Here is an 11,033-nt window from a genome sequence, read left to right on the forward strand (position 1 = left end):
AAGTGTGTGTGTGTGTGTGTGTGTGTGTGTGTGTGTGTGTGTGTGTGTGTGTGTGTGTGTGTGTGTGTGTGTGTGTGTGTGTGTGTGTGTGTGTGTGTGTGTGTGTGTGTGTGTGTGTGTGTGTGTGTGTGTGTGTGTGTGTGTGTGTGTGTGTGTGTGTGTGGAAAGAACAGGCAGCATTAAGTGATGAGGTGAAAGTGCGTGACTGTAAGGACATGGCTTCATTAATGTTGCTGTAGTGGGGCAAGAGACGGAGCAGAAGGGAACACCTCCACGGTCTGGGATGACAGTCTCCACCGTACGGCAGCTAATAAGATGTCTCCGTTTCTTCATATAGTGACTTCTTCGCTCAGTACACTGTTTATGTGTTCACAGAAAGATCAGAAAATTAAAAAATGAGGCAGGTACAATCCTTATATAAAAGTTTTGACACTTTTTAATATACTAGTCCGGAACTAGGCTTGTGTGACAGGTGGTAACATACCGGGAATTATGGGATATACATCCTATTCAGAGTCACAGTGGATCAAATGAAAAGAGAAGAATAACAATAAAGAAGGCTGGGTGTAGTTTCCTGTGTGAATGGGATTATGATTTAGTTTCCTAGTGATTCAGGACCTGTGAAATACAGTCCTACTTGTGGAGAACCAGGTAAAGATCAGTTCTTTTCTTTTTCAGTGTTGATGGCTATAGTGGCTTTTTTTTTTTCCTCATCACTCCAGTCTAACTAAGAAGAGATAGCAAGAGAATAAACCCTAAGGCTGAATTGTTCAACTCACAAAACACTTTTTACTACCATGCAGAAACATGGCTGACTTCAGTCTGATAACAGTTTAACAATACTTACATTTTTTAGAATGTAAAAAGTACATTGTTATCACAGTTTGTCTATTCTCATTCGGTTTCTGCCAGACATTTACAGGCATATGTATTTAAGCTGGCAATTGGCTCATATCTCACAAAATTAGAACAAAATTAATGTTTGAAAATGAACTGCGGCAAATTACAATTATTTATGCATTTAACATTACTTTTACAAAGAAACTAATAAATGTATATTATGGTATATTGACATATACACCAATCAGACAGAGTATTAAAATCACCTGCCGAATATTGTGTAGGTACATTGTGTGCTGCCAAAACAGCTCTGAACCCTTCAAGGCTTAGACTGCACAAGACCTCTGTAGGTGTGTTGTGGTATCTGGCACCAAGACTTTAGCAGCAAATTCCTTGTGTAACCCGGTTACCATTAGCAATGGAGTTATGTAGATTGTAACCCGGATAGGGATACTAATAATTATTTTTTTTAATATGATCCAGAAGAATCAAATTTATGTTAACCTAGAATAGGTCACTCACTGAAGTTGAGTGAATCATCAGTTATGTTTGTCTCCATGTGCTTTTAACCAACCAGTTTGTTTAGTAAATGATAATTGGTCCAATTAGTGTATATTTCCTACGATCGATAAGTCATCGCTAATCGGTTAGAGAAGGAGTGGCGGGAGTTGTCGTCCAATTAGACCCAGATTGGTGAGTGAAAACTTTTCAGTTTGTTGCAGTTTGTCGCGTGAGAAGGGACATTTTCAGTTTGAGACGTACAGTAAGGGAGAAAGAATCTTTAGTTGCCAGACCAGCAGTTTATTTGAGTTTCTTGATTTTAAGTGTTTCCTCTTTGCTTTCTATATTTTTCCATTGAATAAGAATTGAGTTTAATTGTTCTTCACTGAAAATCTAGCCACAGGGGTTGCAAGCCAGTGACTTCTGTGCTGGTCCCATTCCCAAATAAATAGAGAGGGTTGCTTCAGGAAGGGTATCCAGCATAAAAAAAAAGCCAAATCTAAACATGTGAATCGTCAGTTACTGTATATTGGTAGAAGGATATTGGAGATGGGACTGCCAGGTAAGTGGTCAAGAGGAAGGCCAAAGAGGAGATATAGGGATGTGTTGAAAGAGGACATGAAGTTAATATGTACAAGAGTAGAGGATACCAAGGATAGAGTTAGGTGGAAACAGTTGATTCGCTGTGACGACACCTAACGGGAAAAGCCGAAAGTAGAAGTAGAAGAATTGTTTCTCACTGAAGTTGAGTGCCATTTGCACATGTTCCTGTGTTGCATAGCTCAAAGGGTATTTGACTGCAGACATTTTGTGAGACTGCTTATGTTGATGTTGGAATAAAGACCAGGTTTGAAGGACCAGATAGTATTTAAAATCCCTGTGAGGTTTAGAAGACCTCTGGCAACGAAGGGGGAGAACGTTTGCAACAGTTGTTGCACCCTGTAATGGACTGTGTTTGAGCAACGTGAGGTCATTGTTTGCTATGAAAAGGTCATTTGATTTGTTTTATCTCTTTAAGAGGTAAAATTTCATTTGGGTTATTTAAGGCCACAGTTTTGGTGTTTTGTTTATATAAGACATATGTAGTAATTCATATTCTTGTATTTCGTAAGTTTATTTAAGCCAGACCAGCAGTTTATTTAAGGATACATTTTATTTGTTATTCTTAGTACATTTAAGTAAATAATGGTTATTCCCACTTTGAGTTAATTATAATTTTGTGTATTGGAATATTAGTTAGTTATTTTATTGGGAGAACCAATTGAGAGACATTTAGTAACCTGGTGCTTTGTATAGTGAGTGTAATGTAGGGGGCGTTACCCTTTATGGACCATAAGTGTTTGTCCAGCACATCCCACAGATACGTGATTGAATTCTGAGATCTGGGGAATTTGGAGGACAAGTCAATACCTTGAACCCTTTGTCAAAAAAACATTCCTGAACATTATTTACAGTGTGCCACAGAGCAGCAATGTTTATGTAGGATGTACATAAAGACCCAAAGTTTCCCAGCCAAGAGCATCACAGTGCCTCAGCTGGCTTACCTTACTCCCATAATGCATCCTGGTGCCATGTTTTCTCCAGATAAAGCCATTCATGTGATCTCTTCAACCTCTGAAGATCAACGATGGCTCCATGATTAAACCTTTTGGTTAATGCTCACAATGTTGGTTTTTCATGTGAGATCACTTTTATAAAAAGGTGCTTTTAGGTATTTGTGAAAACTTCATTTGCACCACAGTCCAATTGTGGTGCCCATTGTAAGCACTTTCGTCAGTGTACAATGACCCATCTGTGCTGCCCTGCCATGTATGCAGCACGTGTGTTCTGAGACCTTTTTATCATACACAGCATGAACTTTTTCAGCAATCGGTGCTGCAGTAGCTTTTCTGTAAGGTCTGGCTGTGGGATAGTCTTCACTCTCCATGTACATCAATAAGCTTTTGGTGCCTATGACCCTGTCACTGTGTTTCCCAGTTGTCCTTTCTTGTACCACTGCAGAATAGGAACACCCCTCGAGACTTGCTATTTGAGATGCTCTGACCCAGTCGTCTAGCCATTAGCATTTAGCCCTTGTCCAAGTCACTTAAATCCATACATGTGTTTTCAGTTCTGCAAGCTGCCGAATATTCAGTATATATACCAGGTGACTGGTGCAATAAGAAATTTTACATTAAAGTCTTGTCATCATCTTTAATGTGTCAAAGCATGCAAAAAAAAAGTAAAAAGGAATATAAATGTTTCAGAGAAAGATGGAAAAGGAAAAAATATCTTTACAATAACCTGGATAAACAAATGTGCACACCCCCTTAACTAATATTAAGCAGCATATTCTTTTGCTTGTAATACAGCATTCGGTCTATTTTGGTTACGAGTCTATTAAGCATGTTTAAATCTGGCTATTTCCTTACACACTTCCTTGTGAAAATTAGTCATTGATTGTGAGGGGAAAGTGTGTGCACAGCCCCCTTTAATTCATTCCACGGGTTTTGGATAGGATTTAGATCTAGGCTCCGTCTGGGCCATTCCAATATTTCGATTTTCTTCTCCTAAACCATTTTCTTTAACTTTGATTACTGCTTTTTGTTGTTATTGTGCTTTAAGGTAACATCTTTCATCAAATTACATTGGTATTTGGTGCAAACTGTGATTTCCTCCATCTTTCACTACAGTCTTCACTGAAAAAAGCAACCCCATAATGCAATGTTACCACCACCATGCTTTACTTTGGGTATCGGGGTCCGTGGTTGGTAAAAGGTCTTGTTTTGTGTCAAACATGCAGTAGGTTTTCAAACTATGCCCAAACAGATGTAACTTGGGGTCATAAAACCCTAACCCATTTTGATGGATTTGAGTGATTTAGTCAGGATGTTTTGTGTTTTTTTATTCATGAGAATGTGCTTCCATCTAGCCTAACCAAAAGCCAGGACATGCAGAGAATAAGGCATTGTCATATGCAGAGAGTTACCAGTAATTGGCAGATATTTCTGCAGCTCCGTTATTATTGCCTTAGGTCTCTTAGCAGTTTTCTTGACATTTTCACCTTTTATCAATTTCGGAAGGACATAGTCATCTTGGTAATGTCATTGCGGTGGCCAATTTTCTTCACTTGTTAATGATGGCCTTCACAGTGTTTCATGGTGTTTCTAATATTTTGTAAAAAAAAAAAAAAAAAAAGTTGTACCTTTCTTGCACCTAACACCCATCTGATTGATACTGTTTTGACAGTGGTATCCTGTACAAGCTGTTGGGCTCCATCAGAAGCTAGAATTTGTCTTCTCAAAAATAAGAATAAAATGACGTGCTTAAGATTTTTACTTAGTCCTTGCGTAGACAGGAGCCCATGCTCTCACCACCACAGACATGGCCAGATTCCCAGGCAAGGAACCAACCCAGTCACAGGAAGGGTTAATTCTCAATGCCAGCCTTAAGCCTGGATAAAATGGGAAGGTTGCATCTTAAAGGGCATTCGGAGTAAAAAATTTCCTAACATCAAAGTATGGGGATTGGATGATCCTCTATACTGACTCTGCACAGGGAGCAGCTGAAGGACAACATGAGTATGTACTGTAAGCATTTGCCAGTCTAGAAACTAGAGGTATACAGATCCATTCTGAACTGCTGAACATGTATGGGATTAGATTTCTTTTTCTTTTTCTTTTTTTCAAGATTTGTATTTTTTTTTCCATCAAATTCACTGATCATGCATCATAGCCATGTGTACAAAAGTCTTCAAATGTGAATATTGTGCTTGTCATGTTCTGTAATACTTGGCAACCGATGCTTGCTGAAAGATCAGAGTTACTATAAAGGAAGTCAGCATCGGATCACGGAAGGTGTCTGTCTCAAAGCTATGAAACAGGATCAGTACATTGTTACTAGGAACACAAAAAGTACTCAGAAGACAGAAAAAAATTTTGTTATTGTGTTCAAAAATTATAGTTCAATAATTTAATAAATATTATTAACATACTCTATTGAAAAGACTCTATAACTCTATATAGTACCTGAAAGCGAACATATTTTGCACACAATAGCCGTGAAAAAGAGATTACAGTATATCTGCTGGGTGTCTATAAATTAGCAAGAAGTTGCATTAGCGCAAATTGCTGAGATGTGGATTGAAATGGACTACGACGAACAGAAATCTGTTCATTAAATGGAGAGAGGTTGCATCCACTCTACCTCAGCCCCTCAATTAAGATAATGCTTTGAGTATGGTCTTAAATAGATTCCGCATTGTACTGCGCTGTCGAGGATATATATTACAGACCCATTAAGTGCCTCTCTGTGACGGAGGACATCCATTTCTTGAGTAAAACCCCTTTGCCGGTAAGTGACTGATGTCAGGGTCACTTTGCAAGAGCTTCGCCAGTCTTTCTCAAGGTCTGGAAATGGATGCTGTCAGTCACATAAGTTAGCAGAAGATTTTGGCAGATGCCCCCTTTTTGCTCAAAGTGCCTCTTCACTAAGTGGTGAGTGAGTGGTTGTGCAGAAAAAGTGTTCAGTGGTGGATAAGTACAAGGGAATCATAGTGGGTCAGAAAGTGGTGTAAAAAAAAAAGGAAGAAAAAAAACACATTGGTCTGTAACCAACTGTAAACGTGTTGTCTTCTTGTACTTTAGGTTTGAGAATTAACAAACCGAGGCCCTTTAATTCAAGGGTAACATCTCAGAAACTTAAATGTAAGGACTGAAAAATGTTTCTCTAAAGTGGTTTATCATAAGGCTGAAATATCCGAATAAATTAATCAGAATGGGAATTAATACTTCATGTATAATGAAGATAAAATATTTTCAACAAAGTGTCCAGTCTTCATGTTTTTGCTACATAACTAAAATGTTATGGAATCCTGCAGCACTTAAAAAAATGTGTAGGTTTTTGAAATCCTACTTTTTACCTGTTTACACTATTGTTAAATTGCCTTGAAATATGATTAAAATACTTCAAAGACCTTAGGATCTTATTGCATTTATGTGTGAATGCATCTGTCATCTTATGTGTAAAACATCTTTGTCCATGACCCGAACATCGTTGTCCGTATCAATTATAGGTTATGAAAAATCTACTTTTCCGTGAACATTCAGTCAAACCTGTTACCTGAACTCATACAGGTGACGGAAATATGTTAAAAGAAAAAGAAGAAAAAGCAGGAGAAGGAGACGATTTAAATTGTGAATAGGACTGAAAAAATACTTTCAAAGTACAACCATGTTACCAAAAGTATACACTAAATTAACAGTCTAATTCTAAATAATACTTGATTTTTTCCCCTCCAAGATTTTATACTTAATGTCATTATGCAGTTGTCATGAATACCAGAACCATATTTGGTGTTGTTTAATTACCCATCAGCCCCTGCACCTTCACCTTTGTCCAGTTTCACCCCAGTTAAACAGCCCTAGTTAAGTTCCTGTTTGTTTGGGGTTGTTGGTGTCCTGTTTGCTGTCTAGAGTCTTGTTTGTAGTCTGCTTGTTTTGCTATTTCACTTTGTGTACCATTGTGTGTTTGTTCCTGATGCATTTTATAAATAAAACTCTGCACTTGTATCTACATTTCCCTGACAGGCACACTGCGTTCTGTGTACGGCCATAAATAAAGGGGGTTCATTCCTACCTTTATTCTGCGTGCACACAGCTTGCATGTTCTCCTCATGTTTTGGGGAATTCCTTCTGGAAATCTAGTTAAAGAAATGTGTTGTAGGTTTCAGCCTGTCTGGTGTGTGAGATTGTGCCTTGTGATGGGTTGACACCTTGTTCAGGGTGTCCTTGTCTTGTCCCTTGATTCTCTTGGGATAGGCTCCAGGTTCCCTGAGATCCTAAATGTGATCAGCTATACAGAAAATGGATAGAATGAATAGATAAATAATCACCCTCTTTGCAAGGTTGTATCCCTGAAAAACAGGTCAATGATAACAAGAAATACAAACTAGAATAACCTCTGAGGATTTATAACTAGGTCCATACCACTGTTTGTTTAAACTAGAGTTCTAGGACAAATTATTATGGACAGATGAAATGAAGATTACTCATGTGCCACTGGAGTAGAGGAGCTGCTTATGTTTATAGTACACCACTGTATCTGTTAAACATGGCATATTCAGTTTTATTGATGTGACCGTGTCAGTGATTGTGTCAGCAGGATAAAACACATCTTTTACAAAAAAAGCACTGCAGTATAAAAGTAGCATTTAAAATGTTATTTGTCATTTGTCTTTTGATGCATTGTTTATGCAGTGTTCAAATTGTAAGTAAATTTGAGGGAATGGTCCGTCAAAACAATGGGAGTTGGGTACTAAAGAACTTACTGTGCATGGAAGGACAATGTGAATGAGTAGGCTAGCTGTCAAGCTTACACATCTGTAATGGCTTAATTACCATGATAATTACATCAACAAACTAAAATTAAATATTAATATATCTTAATAAATAAAAACCCGGTCCATATGTCTGTATAATTGCACTGGTTTGCACTGGTTATGTAAAAAACCTCTTGTTGCAGCATTTCACAATGCATGACTCATGCACTGGTGTGCATTTCTGGATTCCTGAGTGGTGCACTAGAAAGCATTTGCCCTTTCATACCTAGGTGATTTCAAATGAATTCGTTTCCCAAGGATGCCACAGCTATCTGTGCTCAGGAGTCCAAGTGAGCAAAATTGTCCATACACTTGCGCATATAAAATTGGTGCATTAATCTGAATGTGCAATTCTATATAGCTAAATCCTCTGCTGCACATGTGCCAATGTGAAGAGCTCCTAATTTAAATAACTTCATCCATCCATTCACAATTTATTGAAGTCTATCGTTCGAAAATCATGCAAAAATGTCTGTAGAGTGTGGCAAATAGGTTTGTTTCAATACAAGATTTTAGTGGTGATTAAACTTCTATCTACAAATAAAATGAAAACTCTTGCTCTATAACTGACTGCTTCACAGTATTGTAAAAGAGCTGTACACAGGTCTGAGTGTATCTTTATCTGCATGCATACTATAACAATAAGCTGAAACATACAGCTTAAGGAACTATTATATTTTTAAGGGACTGTGTTGATCAGAGTGGGCATGATGTCAGTCATCAGACTTGATCTCGTTTAGCTCAGAAAACAAACAGGATGTGAAATTGGGCTGTATCGCAGGGCTCACAGAGGGGATCAGCAGCATCTGGTGATGTTTATGGGTCACAAACTTCAGGCCATCATTAACTTGCAATTAAGTACTAAACACATGACAATTTAACTCAGGATTATCTCAATTTATACAATTACTTTTGATGATGTGGATCTAGATAAAAAGGCTCTATATGGTTTACCTAGAAAGGTTATTACCCTTAAATAAAAGTTGACATTTTGATTCAATCCGATTACTTCGTTCCACATCCCATATACACAATCTGCACCGCTCGCCAATTACATAAATTGCACCATATCCAAGATTATGTTTCAAATAATAAACCCTGATCACAGTTTTAAAGCTGTGCAATAAAATTGGTATCACAATTGGGGCTGGAATTAGAGCATTATTTCCTGTGTAAGTAATTATGGAAGGGCTCAGAGTTAATTAATCTCATATCCAAGAAGCCATTAAGACTTTATTAAGTTAGCAGACAGACACCACAGTGTTTATTTGCCTGCTGCTAATGAGCTCACATGTCTCCGACACAAAAGGACTTCCAACTTTGGGTGTGATCTACTGCTGCTGTTTCTCAACAGGCATCGAGAGAAAGCTTCAGAACTTTTCCATGTGCTGTCATTGCATATACACAAAGCCAATCACTAGTAGTCCTATCAAAAACTCAAAGCCAACAGCAGCAGTTATTATACAGAGAGCTACATTAGCTAAATGAATCATCCTTTTTGGCTAATAGCATCAATAAACATCAGTGTTCCTTCCTCTGCTTGCTAAATGCGATGGCAGAGGGATCAGAAGGAGTTTTAGGTCTGTGGGTTCACCCTGTCCTTAATCTTAATAATATTACTGGCACCCTGAAATGTTTTAATGCATTCATGAGCATGTTGGATATATTTGGGGCCAGCCTGACCATGCCTGTCCTAATGCAGGGAAGTGAAATGCACAGGAAGAAGAAAATATTGCTTGCTAGGAGATAATTAGCTAGCCTAGCTTGACAAATGGGGTGATATCTATGTGCATGCATGCTTCACACAGACACATATGGTGTCTTCTTAAATGGCCTTGATGTGGCATCCTTCTTTGTAATACATATAAATATTTATTGCCGCAACTCCTTAACTGAGGCGTGCGATCATGGCGAACAGAGCACACATGCTAATAGCACCCCGGTGGAAAGAAAGAGCAGTGCTGATAGAAGTTTCAGATTAGCAGCAACGTCCCACCCTGGAGCAGCAGGCCTCAATGCCCTTGTCTGACCCCTAAAAACCCATGAAAGGAAAACCCAAAAGAACAAGCAAAAAGGTGGAATTAATTCATTTTGCAATGTTGCATGTTATTGGCTAACCTCAAGAAGCCATATTTTAATGTGGATGTGTTCAAAATCACACCCACTGTAATGGATATTCAGTACCTGCTAGCCTGCAGCCTTTATAGTGTATTACACTCTTATGACAAAAATTGTGTCGTTCAAAACAACTACAAATCCTAAAATTGTGCACTTCATGCAAAGCACGATGGGAGAATTTTGGGCCTTCTTGCAAGGCTGCACCTAATTCATGTCACATTGATGGAGATATTTGCAATCAGCTGCTATAAATCGTTCTATTCTCTGAAAGTTATTGCAATACTTGGTTCAATGTCTGAAATCAGTGAGCCAGCAACAGTTTAGCAAAATACATTACATTATCTTAGATTGAAAAAATGCAATCATTTTATTTTCAAATGGAATATTATTGTTTCGAAGCTGAGACTATATTTCAATCCCAAAACTTTCTTCTATCTGGGTTCATTTTGTTCATGAAACCTAAGACAAAAATGTTCATAAATAACTACTGTAACTGTTCATGGACGAAAACAAGGTATAACAACAATTCACCCTTTTAATCAAAATATGATGAAAAGATAAAAACATGCAAGAAAGAACAGAAGATGAACCTTAAAGCATCTTTATGCATTCATGTTGCAAAAACAATTATTCATTCATTCATTCATTCATTCATTCATTCATTTTCTACCGCTTATCCGAACTTCTCGTGTCAAGGGGAGCCTGTGCCTATCTCAGGCGTCATCGGGCATCAAGGCAGGATACACCCTGGACATAGTGTCAACCCATTGCAGGACACACACACTCTCATTCACTCACACACTCACACATTACGGACAATTTTTCCCATAAAAACAATTAGACAAAGAAATTAATTATGATGCTCTGTGGTCAGGGGAGAGGGTGCTGCACAGGGTGCCTTGCTGTTGTATAACATTTGACTCTCTCTCTCTCTCTCTCTCTCTCTCTCTCAAACACACACACACACACACACACACACACACACACACACACACACACACACACACACACACACACAGAATACTCAACAGTCTTCAGACTTGTCTATCTTGCATATGCTGTCATAATGCTTCCTGGTTGCATACAGTGATGTTCTACATATAATTTCTGTTCTAGTATTATATAATACTCGCTAGCCTCAACCAGCATACCCGATGACACCCCACTAAAGGTTACACTACGGTAACTTCCCTATGAAGCAACTGCTGCATCCACT

This window comes from Tachysurus fulvidraco, chromosome 5 (assembly GCF_022655615.1).
Source record: "Tachysurus fulvidraco isolate hzauxx_2018 chromosome 5, HZAU_PFXX_2.0, whole genome shotgun sequence".
Lineage (NCBI taxonomy): Eukaryota > Metazoa > Chordata > Actinopteri > Siluriformes > Bagridae > Tachysurus > Tachysurus fulvidraco.